Source organism: Papilio polytes, unplaced genomic scaffold, assembly GCF_000836215.1.
Source record: "Papilio polytes unplaced genomic scaffold, Ppol_1.0 DF824102.1, whole genome shotgun sequence".
NCBI lineage: Eukaryota > Metazoa > Arthropoda > Insecta > Lepidoptera > Papilionidae > Papilio > Papilio polytes.
In genome coordinates this window covers 1,499,811-1,522,950 of record NW_013525102.1, presented here as the reverse complement: position 1 = coordinate 1,522,950, position 23,140 = coordinate 1,499,811, and the positions used below count along the sequence as shown (strand labels likewise).

The following is a 23,140-nucleotide window of genomic DNA, read 5'->3' as shown; positions in this document are numbered from 1 at the left end:
CTATAATGTTTATTTGCGCACAGGGCTTGATTAAATATGGCGATTGAAGGAGCATACATTTTGTTTTTTGTATATTCAATATAATACCATTATCGTGAGACCATTTGATAACATTAACCAAATCAGATTGCATTTTACTCTCGATCACTTCTTACAGTTACAATCCTAAGGGATTCAATAATTGTTACTAAGATTAATTCTTTAACATCTAACTTTTTAAATGAGTTCTAATGAGTTACTGTCATGAAAATCTCAATGGACATTTTCGTCATTCGAGTCAGAAGAGTTTCATAATTATGTTAAAATTTGTCTGAGTATAAACTATACAATGTTTCGTGTGCACTATACATTAAATTTTAATATACTTCAGCTAAAACGGTACAATCAATTGAAAGCTTTTAATAGAATTCTCAATGATCTTCAAGTAAGCGCATGGTGTTATTTCAAGGAACAGACACCAAGCCCCGTTTGTTCCGGAATTTTCTTCGCATCTAAATATATTTATTCATTTATCATAATTTAGAATAAATCCAAGATATCAAATTAATAGTAGCTGTTATAACAAAGTCCATCTTCTTTGATTTTTTAGCCAGTGTTATTTATTTCAAACGAACTCCGAGCTTCTTTATTGGAAACATTTTTTGCAGAATGCAATTTGAAAAAACCTCACGTTTTCCGTAACAGCAGAGGAAAGGTCGTGTCAAATGGTAAACCGAGGCAGTTCAGGCGACGTGCTCTAGAGCCGCGGGTTAAACGGCAATTTGTCAATCACCACAGCATTCCATTCATATTGTACTTTTAACAAACGACCTCGTATTGAATAGGAAATAACGTTAATCGAAAAATCGGCGTATGAATGCACTTCAATAAACTTACAGTTGACTTATAATTTACTAGCTATCGGCTGCGACTCCGTCCGCGTGGAATTTAAAAATGAAAATGAGTAGCCTATGTGTTCTTCCAGACTATCACACCTACATATACCAATTTTCATCTAAATCCGTTCAGCCGTTTAGGCTACAAACTCTAACAAACATCAATCCATCTAAACTTTCACATTTATAATATCAGTATGATTGATGACATATTTTGTCTTAATATACTAAAATATGTGACCTGAAAAAACTTTATGAGACTAATATAAGCATACTGAATCAATAATGTAATTTAATAACATCGTGGAAAAGTCTTGCAACATTTTCGTTTCAAACTTGTGTTGCGCTGCCGATAGCTTTTATAACTGCATCTAGATGATAGATTGATGCTCCACTTTCCCGCGCCCGCGCCGCTCCGCGCTGCGCCGCTCAACAACTACCACCTTGTTTATACTTTTATTCATATCACGGGCATTATTATACGCATGCATAAACCATAAACAACTCCATTATTTCTCTCTTATACGATTTATATTATTGACTAGTTGTTCCCGTGCGGCTTCATCCGCGTGAATTAAAATTAATATAAAAACTTTATTTCATTGTTTACATTAGTAAAATTACAAAAACAAAAATTACATCGAAGGCCTTTGACATTTGATAAAAATTACTGTTACCATAACCTTGCTCTCTTAATGTTGGCATCCTGTAATTTATGATTCCTTTTCCACGTAAAGGTTATTTTCAATTCAATTCCAATTCATTTCCAATTTACTTACCCCCTAAGTTTATTGGCGTGAAAATATATATACTAAAGCGTATCGTAAGTGTAGGGCTTTTTATTAAAGAATTATTTAAAAATATGATGTGATTGCTGACATCCTACGCCACGAAGTGTTTACGCTTTATTATATTAATATAGAAGTATAGATTGCGATGTATTTAGCAAATAAAGAATTAAAGGTTTTTTATTGAATTTAAACAAAGCCGAACGTCATTAATCCTTAGTATACCTACTGGCTAATCTTAAAACCCTAAATTCTAGACTCCAACTCCTATTGCATTTGTACATTTACATTTGCTACAGTAAATACATTTTAGAAACTATAATCGTTTTTTTTTTCGATTGAGGAAACACCAAATCGACTACGTCACCACACTATATTAAGTGGGTACGGTTCAGATATCGAATACACTCCACAACTCGCATATATGAGATCATTCTTCGTAACCTTGTCACACCTTATACTTCGATAAAAAATACTTGAATATGCTAAAAACTGTCCAATATTGTCAACAACGGCGTAGGCGTCACGTATTGATTTCTTATTCAATTACATTCTGAATGGTAAATATAAAGCCTGCTACACACCTCCAATGTTCAATTAAAACTGCAGATAGAACTCAACGTGTGTAGCAGGTTAAAATCTTCCATAAATACATAATTTTTTTAGGTGAATTCTCATATTTATATTTTATCGCTTGTTAGAAAATACGGTAATACATATCATGTACTTTTGCAAGAACTTAATACATATAGCTCCGTTATTACAATCATAGATTGTACAATATTTTTTCTCGCTGGTAAATCCACATGGATTGCTCTTCGCCGCGGGGGCAATGGACGTTTATACGGGAATCCTTCCGGTATAACTACATTGCTTCAGCAAAAAGTTTTTTTCGATTAAAACATATTTGATATACATTAAGTTACGTAATTTTTCTGCCATTATACTTACTTTTGAATTTAAAATGAATACACCTTTAATAAAGAAGTATTGATATTTTCATCGACTTATATTTTTGTTAACGCCATCTTGAATTTTCCTGTCTACGTCTTTAAACTTGATTAAATATAATCCTATCATTTCGTTAGCTTTAGTGTCTGAGACAAAAATAATTAAATATGAAAAGAAATAAGATCGCTAATATACGTAATTATTTACGTTTGCTAACGTATACGTTTCTACGTAATTAAAACAACAAACGATTGCGGCAGACATATTACAGCTGGCAGGTTATTACCCGCACCGGTAAAGCCAGCAAGGACCTGCCATGTTGTTTGCGGCTACAAATCATGTTTAACAAACCATACAACCTCATTTTAAATATCATTTCATCTCATCTGCTCGTATTCTCATGTTAAAAAGATTTTTTGAAATCTACTTAATTAATATGTCTTCCTTTTGCTTTGATTCATTTCACCAAAAATATTATTTATTTCATTTCACAACTTTTTCTCTTTAAGACATTTTCTACATAATTAAAGCTAGAACAATTTCTTTGCTATTTATTATATTCTGTGAAAATTATAAATTGTAATTGCAATTAAATAACGAGGAAATATATGATTTAAATGAACGTAATCAACAAAAAATCAACTTGTTTCTAGTTTTTGTTAGAATACTAGTTTTTCCAATATATTAGCAACTGGTGGTATTACAAATCGTACTGTACATGTAATAAACAAGCGTCGTAACACATTTCCTGCTATCGGATCTTGTTGGGTTTCCGAGTTTAGTTTCGGTATCGATTTCCGCGTTTCTATTTATTTATAAGACTGTTTTTGTAATCGGTACTTTCTTTTGATTGCTGATTCTCAATTACATTAATTCCAGATAACATCAAGATCTGGAGATCACAAAGGATTGAAATAGAAATAGAAAAATTATTCTACTCTTATACATAGTAGAATCGAACCTGGATCACACGGCAATTAGAAGGTTAGTGTTTTTAAAAGTAACGTATCAAAATCTTGTAACGAGGTTGATTAACAGTTCATGTACATAGTAACAACAATAATGGGCATTAGATCGTTTCTAATACCGCAAGTTCAATGACCTAAATACTGATTGCATATATCGTGCCATAGAAACAAGGCGGAGAAAAAGTTTTGTGCGTACATTATGCAGGTTTTCATTGCGTGTCCATAACAACGGACAGTTTTAACTTTATCGTTTCTCACGGTTGCGTTCTAAAATAATCACTTAACGTTTACATTACTGTTGTAACATAACTGTGGTTACTGTTGTGTAATTTCTAAGTGACACATGCGATACTGTGAGAAATGCATTTAATCGGCGATAACTTAACACTTCCATAGATTAAAAAACGTTGAAACTATTTTAAACAATTAAACCGATATTTATGGTTTGAAAAAATTGACATTTAAGTAAATTAAGGTTTGGTTTACATTATTCCAGTCCAGCTAATGCAGTCACATGCAGCTTAATTCACTTAAAGTATCGCTTTAAAAATAGCTGCAATATAGACATAACATATGATACGTTATCAAAACTGGTATCCATAAATCATATAACACATGCGTGTGACGATTACATTGAATAATTTAATGCTCATTACACGAGGCGACGGGTTGCGTTAGGCAATGAACATACGCGTGTTAACAATAGAGCCTGTATTGTACTCGATCATGGTAAAGGCACCTACTGCGGTGACTCAGCGAACATCTGGCGGTTGTTTTGCTTCACCGCACGAGTCTTATTCAACTTTCATCCGTAATGACTTTTGGAATGATTCTATTCAAATATATTCAGTTTATGTAATTAAGTGATTAAATTGCATGCATAGACAATCAAGTGATAAATATTTAACCATTCAAATTCAAAATTTAATCAAAAAAGAAGAAACAAATCCATGATATACACATAAAACATTACAATAAATGTAATCATAGAAGTTAAAAGAACGATTACTATCATATACTACCTTACTAACAATATAGCACTTCTATACAAAATCAAGGAGGTTAAATATAGACACGTCTATGAATAGTATAGTACAGAAAGCGAATAACGAATACGGAATCGATTTAGAGCGGCTCTATTCACATATCGATATTAGATGAAAAGCTATGCATGATAAAGCACGCCGCCCTATGAAAAAGATGGAAACGCGGAATGCCTTGTTATAAATAAATAGGAGGGAGTCTATTTCTATTTTGTTTTGATGTATAAATAGGATGTGGAAAGCTTAAGAGGAAATGCGGCACGAGGAAAATTTGTCGTGCGGAAGTGAGCGTCAGAATAAGGTAGGGGTAACCAGACGAAAGTATGTCAAATATATTGGTTAAATATTCCAGAAGAAAATTATCTATGTAACCTAATGTAAAGGACGAAATTTATTAGAGTAGAAAGCTAAATAATTCTTGAACTTACTTAAAAAATCTGCAAATAAATGAAATATTTTTGTACAATAATTTTTGCATACAAGCATATAAGTTTTTATTACTGCTGTCCACCACTATTCCGCATTTATAAATGTTACTAATTTGATTACATTAATTTCCAAGACTGGGAAGACAAGGGTCACTTGACCTGTGGTTGGGAAGTGTCAAGTTGACTAATGTCCTGATGAAAACATCGGGAAACCGAGGAATGACAAGTATTCAGGAACGGACATTGCGGTAAAACTTCAAAGAGGCGGTGTAGCAAGTCATTACCGATGAATTTAAAACATAGATCGAAGCCTTAACATTGAAATAAGAAAATTTGGAATTTCAAAAAGAAAAAGAAGCTTTCAATCAAACAAAAGTCATTGTGTTATTTGTGACATCGAGTCCTAGGATAATTAGCCATAGAAACACAGCTCTTCTATCGAAACTTGTAAGGAAAGATTAGCGCATCTTGACGAGACCTGAAAAACGACAGTGACGGGTGCGTCGCGGTCTCATGAGCGCGTGAAATGTGGGCCGGAGCCGATTTGCCGTTCACCAGATCGATACTTGATACGCAAGCCGCGCTCTGAATACTGCAGTGGCCGGATTCGTACGTTTATCCACTCCATGTATATCCAAGGATAAATTTATTAGTGTTACACACAACAGCCTTGAACAGTGACAGAAAAAGTTAATCGCCTTGGCCTAGGAAAAATATTTATGGAGCGATTGTGGCAGCGTGAAGTTGTTGAAGTGTTTGTACTGGTTCGTTACACTAATATTTTAAAAGAAAATATCTCTTATTACGTTTAATATTTAAATAAATGTTTTATCATAAAACTTTTACATAAAGTATCGTCTAGCTAATTAAATCGCTTGCCTTTTATATCCTAGTAATTTTGTGTATCAATTTGTAACTCTTTGTTTGCTTAGTTAAGGCGAAAACAGAACAAATGACGGTATTAATCGAATCGCATTAACTGTCTTATTCATCACTACTCCACTTTAATAATAACGCGATATAAACGATTAAAATAAACACTCGTTATTTTATCACAGCCACTAAGCTGTCAACGCTTTTCTTAATGGATAATTTATTAAATGTTATTAAAACGTGAACTAAATAGAATGTATTTTTATTATACACAAAACGGGAATGAAATTACAGCTGTTTTTTTTTGTTTACGTGACTACATACATGCGAGTTTAGCTTCCAAATATTATGAGTGGTGAGTCTCAGTACACAATACGCACAAATTTGTAAGTTAAAGACTAATATCCTTAAAAATTAAAACATGAGTTTAAATAAATCTCATCTTTAAAAATAATTAAACTTTCAAATTATGACGTCATGGAACACTTATTATACGACTATATAATTGTATTGTTTTTAATAATAATAATAAATAAGTTTCGTTCGAAAAATAAGGTCGAAATTTATACTTAATAGATAAAGAGTGAAAGTTTAAGGTCATTGAAATTATGATCGTTAGAAGGCGACCCTTACTCTGAAGAATTGTCAAGGATTATTCCATTTTGATATAGTTATACACTTTCACTTTCCGAACACCAAACAAACAACTAACAGAAACAGCTTTTTAGCGGAATTGTAAGTACCACCCGTACTATGACCAAATCGCATGTTTAAAAAGAATTTTCACTAAGAAACTACACACAAAGAAACATTTCGGCGTTCGACGCTTAATATCCGTAATTAGAGATATATTTTTTTTCGTTCATGACGTTCGGTGAAATCTCAAAATGATTTGCGGCAGTCACGCGATCGCAAACATCAACTTGACCAATTTATTTTTTTTATTTTCAAACAGAATTTCAAAATGCTCGCTCGTTTGCCACACAATATAAGTACGTTTAAGTCCATAAAAGTGTACGGTAAATATAACTTCCAATTTTCAAGTAATGACCTTGCTTGATTTAATTACTTGAGAATAGTTAAATGAATGATTAAGTACTGCTCTCAAATCCGCTTCGTGGTAACATAAACAGTACCATATCTAATAGATTTTATAGATTTCTCCTCCTTTTATGAACCTAAATATCGCATGTAAAAGATATATGTTAATGGTAATTACGTATGGTAAACGTTATATTTGAAATTGTAAACCTCCAGGTGAAAAAATCGTACATATTTCCACAGTCTTACGAATATTGGATACAATAATTCCGATTTAATGATCAACAATGAGTCGATTCTACTTTCGATAATAAATAGATGCAGCGAGACCGCTAGTGCGCGGCCGTCACGCTCCGAGATCGTATCTGTAACGATCTCAATCGATCCGGTTTGTACCACCATAAGATAATCGCTTTCACATCGGTACAATCAAGATTTATTTCACTCTTTTATGTACAAAATAATCTAATGAAACCCGATGACGATTGCATCGGAAGTAATTTGTTAATCTTTTCTGAAGATTTTCATTCAGCCTACTGGTTTGGATTTAATTTTAAAACAGTAAATTATAGTCGCACTGGACGTTTGAATTTCCGAAGTCAAAGTTATTTTTTATACTGTTTATTCTGAACTTGCTTGCTGCTAAAAATAAAGCATACTTTTTTTACATTTGCTATTGATGGCCAACATCAGGTGAACCGTTTCCTTCTATTAAATTGGAAAAATGTTTTATCCGCTTTTTATGCTTTAACTTCATACGTTCATAACATCGATGCAAAACAAACGGTACGTTAGTTAACATAACATATTTTTTCCGTTGAAACTATCTATGGGATAAATCTGTGATGCATGTTGAAAAACGATATACAGATAAAAAAGAAAACCTTGGATCGAATCACATTCAATATCTGTGAAAAATTGTACCGTTATAGTTTTTTTTTTTCAATTACATCCAGATAACGACGTAGATCGAGCGAAACACACAAATTGACTATTTCGAACTAAGTTCTGTTTTTATGAATATGTAGAATATGGACAGATATTTATTTTAATTAATTAATACATATATCCAGTTGGTTTTGTTATTACGTCATTGAAAAAATCCCATAAAAACTTTCATGAACAGAATTTAGGATGTTCTGAATTTAAAATTATCAAAAACTTATGTGAAATTATTCTTAATCAAAATCGAATAGTTTTCATTTCCAATTTATCGGTTGACTTTTAATTCATCGATGTTTTTCAACAACAAACTGCTATAAAGTTGACTAGAGGAAAATCTGCAGATTCAACAATTGTTTCATTTAGATCGATGTTACTTTTTTAAAACAGTGGCCCAATTCATTTTGAATTGGGGTAAATAAATTCTGCAAAGCGGTTATCGATCACCGAAGTCAATTAATAAGGTAATTACCTGTTTTTGTCATTTGTGATACGTGTGATTTATCTTTTTTAAATTGGCTTAAGTTTAAGTCGTGGGTATATTTTGATTTCAAATTTCAAAAATTTATTTTCTTGTGTAAAAAAATATATGCTTACTTGAATTTTGTTAAAAAGTGTCAAGTGTAAAAACTATTAACGCAAAGATTAGTCACGTCTTAAAAAAACAGTCTGTTTTTACCTTCGAAGTCGTGAAAACGATGCCGTAATTATTCAAATGCGGCGACCGACCTTGTGTCGGTCGAAGCGCGCCTGTTGCGGTCCGGCCGACACTATACACTATGTGAACTGAACATAGTGCATATTTTATTATTTAACTGCATTCATCTATTTAAGAATAACCAATCAAAAATAATAGTATCAGATCCTAATAATAACTAAACAAGCCTATTCACAATGCCTAACAGTATAAAAATCATAAATCATACGTTCATATGTCGCATCTAATCTGTTCTCGGACAAGCAACAATAGAATAATCATATAAATGTATTACAATTGTATGATTGAATATCCGAAAGGTATCGCTCGCCCCAAGCCGAACTGAGACGGATTAATAAAAATAATGAATTCGACCTTCGTCCTCCGCAGAGAAACACGGAGCTACGTGAAGGGAATCGCGAATTAACTAATTAAACTTTGACCTACTATTATTATTATTAAGGACATAATGAGCATTAAGGTGGACGCTTTAAATAATAATTTTACGGTGGACAAGAAAAGAAACCTCTAGTATTTGACGGGAGATGAATGCGTAGAAAGGTAAAAGGGGAAGAACGTTTGTTAAGGATAAAAAGAAAGCGGGACCCCTTGAACCATAAATAATGAGATTTAGACGTCGGAGGTCTTCCTTTGTAGCGCACTTTTAATATTGAGATGTACAATCTTAATAACGTAGTTAAATTTATGCAAGCATTTATTACTGTACCTATTTAACGATAAACATTTAACGTGAAGTGTTTATATAGTAACGTAATGATTTACACACATGATTGAATCATTTACGTAAATCGGCCCTGTGTATAAAATACAACACACCTATATTTAATTTTGGAACAAAATTTTAAACGGTTTTTTCCAAAATTTACGATTCGTTTTTTAATTTCTATTTTATTTGTCTATTTATTAGAGTTTAGGATTTCTCTAAAACCATTCAAGAATATATAAAATTAGTCGTTATATACTATTAATATTATAAACGCATCTCTTCTATTGAAAATTCATCTCATCTTTTAAATGCGTGATATATCGATCATAATAATCTTTCACTTTTACTCTCTAAATCCGTACTTTCTCTTCGTTTGTTTTTAAAAAAAGAAATGTACAATCGAAACTAACGTGGGTGCGAATGGCAACGGATTACTGAATACATGTGGGTGTAATCAATGATGTATTACTAACACAAGATACTTTTACTTCCTTACGATGTAGACAAAAGTAAATGACCTTAAGAAACCAGACGGCGCCAAATGTTTTGTCACTTTTATTCTGGCTTTGTATAATATTTATTGTATCTTTCTGTCAACTTAACTAAAACGGTTATGGCGCAATATTAAAATATTTTTAATTTTTTTAATATCCACATTTTAGTTTACATTTCAAGTATCAAATTGTTGATTACACTAATGTAAATTTCTTTTTACATGTTTTCAAAAATCATTATATTTGCTCTTGTTACATTTTCATTATACGGTATCGTGTTGTCAAACGCAAAAGTGCCTTTTGCTAAAGATAACAAAATCGATAGAACATAAATAGACGTACCGAGCTACGTTGCAGACGGGGACCAATCGATTCCACGATACAAATATTTAGGATGCCATAAAATGGTCGACGAATGTTCGTAATCCGGTCAGAAGTCCTAGTAATAAAGTCGAGAACGTTAATTTCCTACTCATTTCGATTTAATGTAATTAACAATCACAGTGTAATGAAGAAGAAATTTTGGCATAGAAATGTATAGACGGGCGAGTTATCTCACCCTGTGGGCATAAGAGAAATTAAATTATATTAGCTCACTAGCTCCTTAGTTAGTTTTAGACATTTTCTGACAGAATCAGCCTTATTTGACTATAATTTTCATAAAGTGTTAGTTTACGATATTAGAATCTAGTGGAAAATACTTTAAATCTTTGGCTGCACACCAAGTTTGAACAGCATTGGTTTTTAATTTATCTCAGCGCGAAATTTTAATAGGGCCATTAAAATTTCGTTTAATTATACCGCTAATGACCGGGCAAAACAACACCAACATAAAAATAAACATTAAATTATTATTAAAAAAAAAACTTTTTAATTAAATTGAGATTTAGATATCAAACGCGGACATCAAAAATGGTTTAATTAATTAGGTAATATTTATTTCCAGTATATAAGAAAACAATGAAATCAAATGCCGTAAAACGAAAGCAAAATTATAAACGATGATCTAATCTTTACAGAGGACAAACTACGTAAACAATACAGTATCTGTATGCAGTGTACATAAACCGGTGCGAACGTGAAGGTATCCATAATAAATAAAAATCAACTGGCGAGTGTAAATTTGTTCGGTGTGCATTTTTCATTGTAACAATGTATTTGTATACATTTATCATTGGAGCGTGATGTTATTTAGGGTTGCCATTGATAACATGCACGACATGCAATAATAAAAGTGTGTAACGTACAAAGCATTTGAGACTGTTGAATATCAGTAGGTTCACGTGAGTTACTAAAGGGAAGCTTTAAGTAACTCACGGTTTCGGTTGCTTGGTCAGCCATCATTCTTGAGATATGGTTCTACAAATGCTATTCATAATACTGTGTAAAATATTTTTAAAACTTAGATATCGTAAAAACATTTTCTTGGAAATCTAATTCAATTACCCAGTTACCTGTTACGTTTTTGTAACATTTGAACTTAACTCTTAAAACAAAAATTCATTGCGCAGAAACTGCTCACATTTACAGTGCTTACAAGCCGTATATTTGCGGCTTGGGAATTGATGGCATCATTCTGACTCAGAGGCCGATGTGCTTACGAGGCGGCAACGCAAGCCGCGCAACGCCGCACGCCTCGTCTGCTCCTGTTTACAAACAGACGCTTTTAACGTCTGTTGAGCAATTACTACCAATGATTTACAAAAAAATCGTTAATTTCCAGCACCTACTTACCACAACTTAGCCAACCATCGCCAATTTACTTGCAATTTAATTTTACCTTATAAAACGCGTTCAAGTAAATGTCCTTGTACATCTACCGAATTTATTCTAATTTCCCAAGAGGCTAATGATATCCTCGGGAGCTATTTCGGTTCTTGACACGGTTGGGAAGTGTCTCGAGACAGTATCGTATTAAATTCCTTCGCTAGGAAAATAGATAATTTTGTTCAACCTTTAGAATCCTAAAGACCTAAGTCAAACTTTCATACTTAATTGGTCATTAAAAACCATTGCTATATTTATTGTTGCATTTATTTACAGTGAATTTACTCCAAATTGTAAGTACTTTAATGAATACAATGCTGTAGGTTTATTAATACGCGTATACTTAGAGTTAAAAGCTAGTCGGGACCCGTCCGACGACCTCAAGCGACGCCATTGTGCCCGACCGGTGCTCATGAAATATGAACGGACGCCTGAAAGAACGTCCATCCCCTGACTCGTTTGGCCAAAGACCCTAACAAAAATTCACCCCCATTTATTTCAACGATTCAATGACATAAAAGAAACTGAAGATTGATTGAGTTAGGTTTCTCACACGTTCTTAATAAAACCGGTCTCCATTGTGCAATGTTCCCATTAAACTGGACAATTATCAACCGTATTTGCGTTTTGACTTTTAAACTTTATGCTCCGCAGTGAAAATAGATTTAAAAAAACGAACATCAAAAACATTTTACAAGACAATCAAATTTTATCGCCAAATAACTTTTTAAATTTTAATTAAACAACGTGTTACCTTTCTTTTTTATGGTTCTTTTGACCAATACTTTACAGAATAAAACATTGCAATTCGCCTTGAAATATTCAGAGGCTTTTTCAACAACGAGCTGGCCGCCATCACAATGCAAACAAAAAACTCAAAAAAAGCAAATGTTTATGAACTGAGTTGTCAAGTCATTAAGTCTTTTGCAAATTTAAATCCTCCGACTTCACGCACGGAGGAAACTACGCACAATGAAAAGGATTTATTTATGAACTAGTTTGTCCAATGTTTTTTCTTTCAACTTCTTCGTCAACAAAAATATGATGTGAAGAATATGGTATCACTTTCTGTTTTAAAATTATGATTTTCATATAACACTTAAATAGTTCAAGGCTTTTAAGTTTATTGTTCTTTGTGTTTTCATAATGGAAAACCAATGTATAATTTTATAGAAATCCAATTTAAACATATAAAGTCATTGTTCAAATCGATAAATACTTACCTCCCTACAGACAAATATAAGTTTTATCGCAGTTGGTCTTATAAACTGCTTAAATTATAAACGATTTTCAAAATCATACAAAATAAATTCATTAATTAACCAACCTGTGTGTCTAAACAACAAGAATAACCCGACCCCAAAAAACCCGTCAGCGTCCTACGCATTTTGTTGTCAAGCTATTTCATCTCTAATTGTCTTGACTCGGACTGAACTAAACAGGTCGTTAGTCAAGTGGCTAGACAAGAAAGCAAATTGCCTAAATTTTAATTAAAAACTAGATGTCGCCTCCGCGTCAGAACGAAACCGTTTGCATGAAATGAAATGTCCGTCTACCGTCGTTTTCTTATTGTGTGCTCCGATAAATATTTAAATTTTAATGAAATGCTTGATATGTCTTCTCTTCTTTTTCTTCTTATTAAAATATCTATTTCATAAAGTATAAAACTTATTCGGTAAATTATATAAATAATTAAATAGTAGGTAAATATTAAATAATTTGTTAAATAGTACTTAAAAAAATACTAGACTATAACTACCTACCATTTTTCAACACATGATTTACAACATATAACTTATTTATGAAATAAAAACATTAGTAACACATTTTAAATAGTAAATATTCACTTACCCGTAAAAGGAAGTCGAAGGATCTAGACAGGAAAGTTGACAGTGAGATTGTGATAAAATATAGTGAGTGTTGTCACAGCGGACAGTTAGCACAATGCATATTCCCAAGGTAAACAAAGATTACGTAAATTCAATCCCACGCACGCACGTCAGCCGATCGATTCTCAAACTTTTGAATACGCCCACTTATAATTTTATAAGATCAACCGCTGGACTCAGTCGAGCCGTTACAACACCGCATCCAAAGCACAACGATGTGTCGCTCCCCTGTGCCCTTGAAGCCGTACAGGTTATGTTATCGATAAAGCACAACACGCGCACTGACAGTTCAGACAAACAATCACTGAAGAAGTTTTGAGCCGGTCCCGCCGATTACGCTGAATGAAGATGGGAAGTGTTTATAGTTTGTGAGTACCGGAGCGTGCGGTGTATTGCGAATACGAAGCGATTCGTGAATAACAATAACGGAACATTCATCAAAACAACACAAGCGACGCTCGTGGTCGCGAGTCGGGCGCAGACTGCGGCGCGAGTCGCGAGGACGCCGCCGAGCGTGTGGCGACTGAGCGGCCCCGCACACCGCGCCGGCCGGCGAGCCTGCCCCGGGCCCCGTGCCCCTAGCCCCATGCCGTGCGCGCGCCTCTACATACATCGCATCAAACAACAAAACATTACGTTATCACTTTAATTCAATATTTCTTCTGTCTAAACATTTGGATAAGCGAACAAACTCCACGCTTCATGTCGTGGGAGTATTCCACCATCCCCACCTGGGCGGTCATCCGGGTGTATCAAAATGGAATTGAAATTGATATCACCTGAAGTTTGCAGAAGAAAGCTGGAGTAGCATTAGACTATCAACTTGATGTCATATCCGTCCAGTACAGAGGTAAAATACTTTCACTTGAAATATTAATATGAAAATCACACAAATTATCAAAATGGATAACTATTTACTTTTTTTCACATTCCTTTTGTGTACCGACATTAAATTCCAAATAACCTGTGTATTAGTTCATAAAGAACAATCGAATTTACGACAATGTTTACCTAATTCATCAGAGTTTAAATATTTCTATCAATAACATTAAGAAAATATTTACATGAAAGATTTTAGTGTTACTGCAGTGAATGGGATGAATACCTATAACAAAAATAGTAAAAAGCACCTGTATTTATTTTATTGTCGTGAATTGTTAAATGCCACCTTAAAGAAGTACGTAGCTAGTTCTGTTTACGATAACCAAAACAGTGAGTAGAAAAAAATTAAGTATGAAAGGCTTTATTTTTATGGCTGTTTTAGGATTCTTTAAATTCTTAATATTGTTTTAAATAATTTTTATTTAGCATTGTCTCTGATTGGGCATAAAGTTTTTTTTTTCTTTCCGGTCCCTATTTTTTGTGTTGACTGTACCGGTGATTCGAAGAATGTTATATCGATTTACTTTAAAGTTGTCTCAGGTAAAGCTATTGACGATTATAACAGATTTAAAAATCCAAACAATCGTTAGTATAGTTTACATCGTAAGTAGTAAATTACAAGTCAAAAAAGTTAGAGAACATACGAGAGCGTTGCTTGTCAAATCTAATTGAATTCTATTCGCACTTTTTATTTTGCTAAGTAGGCAATTTTTCTAAAACTGGAATAGTTCGTACGAAGGCGACAGACAGTACATTTTGACATTCAAATTAGGTTACATTGATGTTTCATATTAAACTGATAATGGAACAAGAACATACCAAATCTAAATTACTTTTTAAACATTAAGAAACTTATACCAACACCCGAAATTATAATTACACTAAGATGAAAACTCACATTATTATTTTGTTTTCCTAAAGCTATTACTACAACTCCATTATTCAAGTGTCACTTGACGGAAGCGGGTTACATTTATCACGAAATATTCGTGACGTCTTTTATTCCAGAACGAATCTTTATATGAAGGTATTACAAAAGAAAAACCAGTGAATGTAATAAATGGTATTCGTATTTACAATCAAAAAACTAGACTAGATATTTAATGTAAGAACTTATTCATGGAGACTGTTTTAAATTGATATGGTCAAGATATTCATCAAACATTTCAGAGATGGAAAAAAGCGTCAAACAATCAGACAAACACGTAATATTTGACGTAAAATTTGTTCGTTTGTTCACTTAAATATACTTAAACACATATTGCAATACTAGCATCATACGCAAGTAAGTAATAATTCAGCGTACTTACCTAAATCCTAACCTTGATTTAGTTAACAGGAATATTTGACGGGAGCCGCCGCGCCGCCGAGCACGGCGCAACTCATCTGCGGCCTATTTCCGGTACAGACACGGCTCAGACTTCCCGCTTATTTACTTTACATATATGTATATATCAGTGATGAAGCGCAGGTAAATTTATTAAACAAAAATCAAATAATTACTTGCAGAAAATTATCAATATTATTGATTCCCATGCGACTTGTCTACGTTCACAATTTACAAAGGAACATGCTAGTTACCTTTGCTAAAGTAATGAAATCATTTTGCTGATATAGACCACAATAGAACTAATTACGAATCTTTATATTTAAATTAAAATCTCTCTTGCAAATGTTTGAATAAATACAAGCGTAGATAAAGCGCTGACTGTTTGCATGCTGTACAGAAAATAAGTTGTTTCTAAACTGTTGTTGGTTGCATTGCATTGTGAGAGCGCATGACTCTCATTCATCTTAAACCTTTTCAGACGCTTGCTTTAATTCCGGGCGAGGCGCTAGTGGCGCGGCGCCGCCGTGCTACACGAGCCGGGGTAGGGGAGGGACATGGAAACGCTCATTTGCATTGCAGCTCGCAGCTCGTAGCCCCCGCACCGCCGCGGACCCGGTATTTATCCAGTGTTATCCTGCCGCATAATAAGAGAACACCGCTTTGACTCGCAAACCCGCTGAGTCGCTATAAAACTATAATCCTTTGAAGGAAAAAACATGGAATCTCTTTAGAGAATACCGTTAATTAGCTAAAGTACACTAAACACACGAAAGAACGGTTTATATATTAATTGCCCTGCTATTGTTCTATTGCTGCACTTAAAATGTCGTTATTAATGACATTTTATTCTCAGTAATTAAAATAATTTAATTGTTTAAAATAATTGAACAGCTTTCTGTTTTTGACCGACTGCCCAAAAGAAGGAGGTACTCAATTCGTCGATATATATTTTTTTTTATAATAATTAGGCAAACGAGCAATGGAAACCTTAAGAAAAAGACGTTAAAGAAGCTCTGGACATCCGCAACACCGGACGAGCTGCGTTTGCGTTTGCCGGCCTTTGGGGAAGAGGGTCCACTTGTACTTTGGTAAACATTCAATATTGTTTTAGTTAAACAGTTTCAGGCAAAGGTAGCATTATAATAGTAATAAGAAGTTATCTACATCGGCCGTTTCATTTCCTCGGCGCTATCGCGTTTCAGGCTACGTCGCCCCTTTTATTTGTACTTCTTCGTATTTCTAGTTAGCGCAGAGATGAGAATTCACGTGGCAAAATGATATTTTTACGTATAATGTAAACATTTTTTATTATCATTTGCATAGAACTACTTATCTGTAGACACGAGTTCCAGAAATGTTTTTTAGATATGGAAATCGCGAAGAGGGGAGAGGGTCTGTTGCTCGCCTAGAGATCCGAAAAATGTTAAATAGATTTAAAATCTATTTTCAATAAAACTATACATTAATAGAAACTGTCTAGATTATCGGCTAACGACGCCAATCGACATATTTCCCGCATTATGTACGAGTATAGGAGAGTTAAGATACTTGTTATCTTTTAACGTTATACTTAGTTATGTTTTATCTAAGATGAAGGCAGTAAATACACAGTCCGCTATTTATACGATCCTCTAGAAATTCGTAGTATGGAATGGTGCCAACAGAGATACGAACGGCGGTGTTCAAATGCTTTTATCGTCTCCATGCGGGGTGACGAAAATGGTGTCCTTTCAATGAAAAATTATAAAGTTAAAAGAATTTATAAGTAAGATGCCAAGACATCCTTCGATAATATAGATCAAACAAACAATTGATGCGATTTATCTTTCTTGTATTTTGTTTTGTTTACAATAGAAGCTTTCAGAAAGAAATCTTTAAATGAGTAGCTTTATTCAAGTTTTCTTTGGACCGATATGTCGCTGCAGTCAATTTAGAATTTGCCGAAGTATTAGAAACATTCAGAAAACTTCATAACAAATGAATTAATTGACAAAGTAATGTATTTTCGAAATATCTGGAGCTATATCAAAATAGCAGAAGAAAATGTTTGCGTGGTGTTATTATTTTTAAGATTTCCAATTACTTAAGGTAAAAATTAAGCATTCTTAAAGATGAAGTAATCCTTACAGTGTACTTGAAGTGTGCGATAGCGTGGCACCTCGCTCAATGGTCGTTGACGTCACTCCGAGTCCTGAGCAGGAGTGGCCGGATTGTTACACAATGCTTTCAACACTCAAAAACTCCTTTATTCTATACCTTTAGAAAATATGTATATCTATAAATATTTCAAGTTTTGTCCTATAGACTTAATAGACCTATGAGAGCTAGCACAGGGTGATATCATTGTGAAGAGTGTTATAATTCTATTTTAGTCACCATATTTTTTTTAAATTCAAGAATTGAGAAATAATCTTACAAGGAAACTTATCGATAGGTTATTATAATCCATCATATAGCTAAGTATCAGTTAAACTAATTATGACTAGAATGGATCGATGGGCGCAGTCGACAACATAAATTAGTTGTGATGAATCTTGCTGCTTCCGACCACTCCTATGAGAACTTGGATCTTTGATATGGGTATTATGGGTCGGCTTTGTTGTAATGAATCCTATCTTAATATAGTTGTCTACGATCTTAATGTAAAGAGCATCTATACATAATCCTGTATACTTTATACAAACTAAATAATGTAACTAAATATTTAGTTACTTATTATTTCTACAAATGAATTAGTACGGTTTCATTCTTTTAGAATTTTGTTACATCTAAATCACAAGTTTTGTATAGCTAAAGGCCACTCTCCAATTATCAATACTTAATCAGGGTAGAAAAAATTAATTCCATTAAAAAAGGTTCGTATTTAATATTAAACAAGATACTAAAAAGGGCTCGGCAGAATGCGTAAGGGAACTTTGGTCCAATTTGATAAAAAAAATGGTGTCCGTTACAGAAGGGTTTTTATTCGCGTCCGGAGATTTCACTAATAGCGATCCCGAACTCCAATTATGCGAATTAAACACTCGGGTCTCACTTGGCCGTCTATGGTTTTCATTTTTAGATTTTCCAGCTTATAAATTCGAGGTTTTTATTTACGTTAAACGCATGAGTGGCAGTTTTATATATAGAAATGTTTGTGTAAGCTTCGAGCTTTATTTAGACGTGATACAAAAACACGCCATTATTATAGTTAAAAAGATTTCTTTTTTTCTTGATACTTGCTTGTATTTTTGATCTAGATTAGGAGGTCTGCGTGTAAGTTAATTAAAACGATAATGAACTACTAAAACATACAACCATTATTGCGTGATGCAATTTAATAAAACCTTTTGGGAAATGATACATCTTTACTAATATAATAAAGCGTAAACACACACTTCTTTGTTGCCTATGTCAGCATCACAGCATGTTTTCGAATAACTCTTTTTTTAATAAAAATCCCTACACTTACGTCACGATAAAACCGTAATGTGGGAAAGAGACCATAAGTTTTTGACAACATTAAGGAAGCAAGATTGCCAAAGTTTGTCATGTCATGTAATTTTGACATTTGCTATTGATAATTTGACAAATGTAAACAATAAATTTTTTCATAATTTCATGCGGATGAAGCCGCACGGGAACAGCTAGTCTTTCATAAACTCTACAAGCTCACTATCCTAATTCAACTGAAAACGTTGATTTTAGCACCACTATTGTTTATTTAATTTTTTGAATTCACTTTAATAGAAAAATTGAAATGATTAAAGTTGTATTAATCGTAACTTTATTTTATCAAATCGGTATATTTGCAACTTGATAAGTCTAATAAGAACGTGTATTGACTAATCCTACCAACAAGAAGGGACGAGAAATTCGTTTAGATAAGGAACAGACGTTAGTATAAATGAATACTAAAATTAAAGTCGGAAATAATTATACTGTTGCTGTGTTCGAAGTAAAGTGCTATAGAGTAAAATGCAGGCCGCCATTGAAGGTTGGAGTGAAGTATTTAATTACCAAGAGACGGTCAGACGGTCGGGACGTAGAAGGCCGCCGGTCCTTTCGCATTTATTTCGGGCGCAGTCGCTTCCTATAACCATCTCCGCTCCTAAATTGCTTTCGGGGTAGATTTAGTTATCTGCTGCACAAAGTCGTAAGGAAAACATTAAGGAATTGGGTAGTATTAATGATTTACGTTGGTATGTTTAAATATCTACAATGTGATGAAAACATATTAGTGTCATTATCTGAAAAAAAATTCCAACTCAATTGAATCTGGTTGGTATTTAAAATAAGACAAATAAATCAAGGTCTAAATTGCCTAAATTTCTGAATGGATTTCGATTAAATTAGACATAGATGTAGAGCATAGTCTGGAAGGACACGTAAACAACTCACTTTTGTATTTGTTTTAATTCCACGCGGACGAAGTCGCTGGCAAAAAATTGCTAATATAAGTTTTTAAAGAATATTTCATTACAAGCTATTTTCCCTTTTATCGCAGTAATTTTTATGTTCGCATTATATATAACTTTGGATTAAAATAAATAAAGTGGTTTGTATAACATTTCTTTGTGTATCATGTGAAAATATCAGGAATTTAAGAAGCTAAAAAAGCGGAAAGCACGCGGGAGTTTATATCTTATTCATTCATTCTATTTACGTGCGCTTCCTCGGTAGGGAAATATAGCTGAGTTTTTGGAAACGTCATCCATTTTTTTTTTTCAAAGTGTAGACACATTTATTACGTGATAAAACAACATTTAGGTAAGTTGTCAACACGGACTAGAATCTAATTACTTTGAAGAAACGATAAATACCAAATACAGTGTTATTTTTTACCCAATTAATCTTTAACATTTTATAACTATTCTATGGAGTAGTAAAAATTGGAATATATAAAACCGTGTATAAATTTCCAAAGAATATACATATACATAGAAATTTTACCATTAAGTCTAACATCAAAGTCAAAAGTACCATCGTTATTAATAAACGAATACAAAAAACACAATTGTGGAAATAAGCAAGCACATACACAAAGGCAAATGATAGTAAGTGAGGTAAGTGAGAGGATAGTGAAATGAATGTCGGAATCACACCCACCCTCACTGAATATGGCGCAATTGAGACTTATTCAGTGTCGCTTCTTTATAAAATTACAACTCTTTTGGTCAACAACATAAAATCAAATATGATGAATGACGTAGTTTCTGGAATAATACGAATGAATAGATAGAAACATTCATTTTTCATACTTATTTCTTTAAGTTTGATTCCTGGTCTTTGAGGCTAATACTTTAAACAGTTTATATTTCTCGTTAGAAGGTTAAAAGATAATTCCAATGGGAAAATCATTCAATTATCTATGCTAATATTTTAAAGAGGAGAGTTTTTTTTCGTAATATAGTTATAAACTTTAAAATTATTGGGCCGATTTGAAAAAATCTTTCATAATTAGAAAGCTACATTAACGCTGAGTATATTTCACTTCACTCGTAATTTCTCGAACAAGAGCTTATCTTAAAAAAATGCCTGTATTTTGTAATCTATTATTAGCGTATCCAATAAAGTTCTTACAACATTGTTACTTTGCCACAAAAGTGAGATATATGTTGAATTAGGATAGCTATACGATATTATTCTATACCTCGTCCCTCGCAAGTTTCCCGTGGGTTACTAGTTCAACATATGTTAATGCATTCAAGAGGTATGCAGTTCTTCAGTTTACATATTAAACCTGCTGTTTTACTATATGCAAATTGAACAAGAAACACGTTACAAAATCACAGTCTAGTGCTTTCACGTTAATTAAATTGGCATTCTCAGAGCCCTTAATGTTACCTTTTGAACCATTAAGGTGAGTATGAATAAGCCCCTATCGCGTGTTTATGCATTTTAATCAGGTATTATTTACTAAAGGGAAGAAAAATTGTTAGATTTTTTACTCAAAAAACTTTAATTTTTTGAAAGTGTATAATCACGATGTTTAAAAGCCTAAATGTAAATGTAATTAATTTTTAAGACAATATTTAATTATGAAGAAAGGAAAATTTTGTTTGTTGTCAAAACACCCGCACAAACCCAGAACGTTATGTAGAATTTTTATTTTGTTATTTACGAAAAAGCTCTAATGCAGTAAAATTAAATTCGTGTTTCAAAAATAATCTTTTACCTCTAAAGAACTAAATAAGAAGGCAACCTGCAACGTAACCTTTTAAGATAATTAACGAAATACAAGTTAAACCGGTAGAGTAAAACGCCACTGAAAATACTTCAAGGGGTTGTGGAAACGGTCTTTTGCTCTTTTTTTAAACTATGAAGCCATTTTGAAATTATCACAATTATCTCATTAGTCGCTACAAGCTGGTATTTCGACCTTTAAAAAAGAAACCGAGATTTTCTTAATTGTAGAGTTATGAAAGCGTTAATTTTATAACCTTTTGCGTTTTACTGCTATTACAATGTCATACTACCACATACAGCGTAATAAAATCTAAAGGAGCACCTTAGTGTCATCATCACCAGCTCACTATACTTCCCCATCGGGGGGCTCGGAGCCTACCCTAGGTTGACTAGGACATAGTCAACCACGCTGGCCAAGTGCGGGTTGGTTGACTTCACACAAATCTTTGAATTTCTTTGCCGATATGTGCAGGTTGCATCACGATGTATTCCTTCACCGTAGGAATGTCGGGTAAATTATGTACATGTGAATATTCGAAAAATCGAAAATAATATTGGTACATGGCGGGATTCAAAACCAAGACCTGTAGATTACAAGTCAAGTGCTTAAACCACTGAGCCACCGATGCTCCCTTAGTGTAGATTACGTATAATTTACATTAAGGGACTGAATAAGCAACCTTTGATTCTAAACACAACTGTAGCATATACTAGAAGCTAGCTTCAATCTTTAATCTATTATTTAATGAAATTAAATTAGTTCCATATTTTACAGCAATATGGCCAAGGCCTTTATATTTCTGGTTACGATATACCAAATTATATTACAGATATGTGTACTTAAAAATCATGTTTTGGTTGGCGACATTTAAAACTATTGAAGTGATTAATAACGTTTATTTCGACCTATCTTACAACTGGCAAAATATTCCACAATGCCCTACGATCTATTAAATTGCCACATTCCTCGATACCTCAATAAGGAACGTGTTTAATTAAAGTAGAAGTGGATTAGTTAGACCCTTATGTATGCTCTATTGTGTGAGGAACTTGCGCAGAATAAATATTTACTAGATAACATAATATGTTAATTGTATCGATATAGTTCCTGAGAATGGTCCTATGATGAACCTGATAGAATTTAGGAATGTCTTTTAGCAATTTTGAGTCTTGAAGCCTAAGGTCATGTCCCACCACAGGCTAATAGAGGCTTAAATAGCTTAAAAATTACGTCACTGTCAGATAAGGTAACAAAATTCGATATTTTCATGACATAT

At 33.2% G+C, this 23,140-nt stretch overlaps 1 protein-coding gene across 1 annotated transcript in view; it reads right to left on the bottom strand.

Moving 5' to 3' along the window:
• LOC106099436 overlaps positions 1-14,013 on the bottom strand; it is a 121,037-nt gene extending 107,024 nt beyond the window's left edge. Inside the window, exon 1 of the mRNA XM_013277994.1 lies at positions 13,446-14,013. The gene's annotated coding sequence lies outside the window, so the exon portion shown is untranslated. The remainder of the gene's footprint in view (positions 1-13,445) is intronic.
• Positions 14,014-23,140: the final 9,127 nt, after the last annotated feature.